The following is a 3,855-nucleotide window of genomic DNA, read 5'->3' as shown; positions in this document are numbered from 1 at the left end:
AATATCGTTAACCAAGTTGGTCTATCTCGTCTCGTATTCATAGTGGTTAATGCATAGCGGCCGGTTTTCAAAGAAGTATTGAAGTCAACATCCAGCAAACCGTGATAATAACTAGAGAAATGATGAGTGTTGCTACAATGGACCTAATTCGACTAATCCAAAGAAGTATTGAAGTCAACATCCAGCAAACCGTGATAATAACTAGAGAAATGATGAGTGTTGCTACAATGGACCTCATTCGACTAATCCAAAGAAGTATTGAAGTCAACATCCAGCAAACCGTGATAATAACTAGAGAAATGATGATTGTTGCTACAATGGACCTCATTCGACTAATCCAAAGAAGTATTGAAGTCAACATCCAGCAAACCGTGATAATAACTAGAGAAATGATGATTGTTGCTACAATGGACCTCATTCGACTAATCCAAAGAAGTATTGAAGTCAACATCCAGCAAACCGTGATAATAACTAGAGAAATGATGATTGTTGCTACAATGGACCTGCCGGCATGGGCTCAAGTGCTGGAAATTAACTCATTATTGATACCAGGATTGAAATTTTATATATACGCCAGACGCGCGTTTCGTCTAAATTGACGATTGAAGATGGAGCTAAGTCATGAAGCACCAGCGTTTGAGCCATCCGTGGCACTGAACTTGCCGCCACAGACATCTGCTGTCTTGCCACCCGATACTTGGTCACCGGACGTTTTCTTAATCCCAGATCTGGAAATAGTAACCGGCATACAAAAACTAGGCCTTTCAGATGAGATCCCTGCTGAACACAAAAAACAAGGTGTTAAAGAAGAGATCCCTGTTGCACACCCGCAACAAATCAACCCTACATCGACGATTTAGATTTCTTTTACGCAAAGACCTGTTATTCTTCCGGCTAACAAACTTTAATGACCAGGCGCAATCCTTCCACACATGGAAATCTAGCTTTAATCAAAGTGCTGGATAGCACCTGTGGAAAGTTCGCAACAGTAGATCGTAATATTTCAAATAGATTGTAAATGTGTAGATTGCATGGTTAACTTTTTTCCTTCTTAAAAAAAGAAATAATTGCAACAGTATGCTGCTACGAAATCTCCCAAACAAAGCTCTCAAAATTGGTCATTCCCACGGTCTCCTGTCATTAAGCAAAGTCCAATAAAAATTTGTCTGGTCTAGTAAAGTTTCATATATTTCATTTGTTTTGTTTCCCCATAAAAGAATATATTTGGTTTCGGGGTGGGTATCTCGACCGTTTACAAATTTTCAAAACGAAGGAGGGTGGGGTCACCCCTGTGGACTTCTATATTTCATTTGATTTATTGTATTGTTCCATACAAAAAATTATGGTTTGTAGTTGAAGATCTCAACCGTTTACAAGTTCTCAAACAACAAGGGGTGGGAGTGACCCCTGGGGACTCGCCTTGTTTTGCATTTCATTTGTTTTATTGTCCAGTACAAGAATATATATGGTTAAGGGGTGGGGATCTTGACCATTTCCAAGTTGTCAAACAACAGGGAGTGGGGCTGACCCAAAAGGACTCCCAATTTTTTTCATTTGATTTGTTTTGGTGCCCCATACAAAAATATATATAATGGTTTATGGGTGGGGATCTCGACCGTTTCCAAGTTCACAAACATGAGAGGGTAGGGGGCTGACCCAAACGGACACCTACTTTATTTCATTTGATTTGTTTTGTTGCCACATACAAACATATATATGGTTTAGGGTGGGGATCTCAACCGTTTACAAGTTTTCAAAAAGAAAGGGGTGGGGTGACTGACCCCTCTGGAGTTCCTCTATATTTCATTTGATTTATTTCATTGTCCCTTACAATAATATATATTGTTTATGGTTGGCGATCTCAACTGTTTACAAGTTCTCAGACAAACAGGGGGTGAGAGAGACTCGCCTTTTAATTCATTTGATTTGTTTTATAGTAACGTATAAGAATATATATGGTTTAGGGGTGGGGATCTGACTGTTTTTAAGTTCTCAAACATGAGGGGTTGGGTGGGGTGACACCATGGACTCAACCTAAATTTAATTAATTTGATTTTTGTTATGGTCCTGTGATCATTACTATAAACCATGTGCGTCTGTCACTTACTGTTTTCAAGTCATTAAATTTATTATGGTTATTGAAAATTTAAAACAAAATCCCATAGGGTTCTATAGTAAATTCCGCCCTTCTGTTGGCCCCTCAAAATTCAACTAAATAGACCCCAAGAAGAAAAATAATAAGAACTTTGTTAAGGAGTCTTAATAGCAATTAGTATAATTACGAATTGTGTTATAGTTCGATTTCTAACGCCGTATATGTAAAAGGCCGAATTTATTATTATTATTTAGTCCGAGTTTGTTGTGGGCCGAGATCAGATGAGATACCATGATACTTCCGATACTCTCGGGCTTTTACCTATTGTATAAACATTTGTAAAAATCGTAGTAAGCGACGAAAAATGTTCATTCATGAAATATTTTAAATACGGTATTAATTTTCTCTTCAACTGGAGGTAGGTAGGAAACTTTTGAAACCGGGATTATAGTACTCCCGTTTGGAGGCACACATATATGGATCTGACACATGTCTGGAGAATACCGATGAAATCATAACGTAGAAACGTGTGTGTATTGATTTTACTTTCCGCGTAGCGCAGAACCGCGAAGTAGTGTTTGTTCGTCATTTTCAAATGAAGTTGAAATATTTGATTTATCGATGAAAATTCAGTACATTTTAATTCTAGGTGTATGCTATTAAAAAAGAAGATCTCAAAATTTCAAAAGCATCTTTCTGTTATTAGTTTTCAAACACCAGTACTACATTATCTAGAAGTAGGACACACTTCCTAAAGTAAGATAGTCTGTCTCTTTTCCGGTTGGAGGCCGATGCCTTAAGAAAGTTTATTGCTATAGCAAGCTATAGCAAACTTTCCAAAAACGTCATAGACAAATTACAAGTGTCAGACTCAGAACAAATAGACTTACTGATTAAGTGGCTAGGGCCAAAGTATGGTAAACATGCCATGCGTATTGTTCTGTCAGTAGATCATAATTATTATCAGTAATTAATTAATTTCATTTTTGAGAACTTTAATTGTTAACTTTCACTTTTCCTTTAAGTGATTGTACTTTCACTTTCACCAATGTTAAAACTTTATCGAGCTGTAGCTTTATCATCCGTTTATGGCAAACCACTATGTAAGTTAAATATTTATTACTAAGGTTTATATTTTGTATGTGCATTTTTATTTTTGATGCAAATAAGTTAATTATAAAGGCATGGATTACATTAGCCGTATTTGGCACAACGTTTTGGAATTTTGGATCCTCAATGCTCTTCAACTTTGTACTTGTTTGGCTTTATACATATTTTGATATGAGAGTTACTGATGAGTTTTATGTAGACGAAACGCGCGTCTGGCGTACTAAATTATAATCCTGGTACCTTTAACTATTCTAGAGCAAAATATTCACATTTATTTTCCTATGATATTTTGAGTAAGGAACTGAGCAAGTCTGAGCTATATTTCTAGTGTTTCTGTTAGAGCATTTGTCAAGTTTGAATATTTCATAGCACATTCATTTATTTAATTTGATATTGAAGTTATTAAATTATCAGCTGAACGATTTTGTTGTTGTCTGTTTAGAGGTCTACAAAATAATGACAAAAAAATTACATAGGCCAAGTAAATATCAGAAAAGATGTGGTATAATTGTCGTTGAGAACAAAAATCTCCACCCGAGTCCAAATGACACAGAAATGCACAAATAAAGGTCGCTGCGCAGCCTTCAACAATGAGTCATACCAAAAAAAAGTCTCAGTTGTCAGAAAGTCCACTCCTTCCTTGTTTTGTT

Source organism: Mytilus galloprovincialis, chromosome 11 (assembly GCF_965363235.1).
Source record: "Mytilus galloprovincialis chromosome 11, xbMytGall1.hap1.1, whole genome shotgun sequence".
Classification (NCBI taxonomy): domain Eukaryota; kingdom Metazoa; phylum Mollusca; class Bivalvia; order Mytilida; family Mytilidae; genus Mytilus; species Mytilus galloprovincialis.
Note: the sequence above shows the minus strand (reverse complement) of the source record.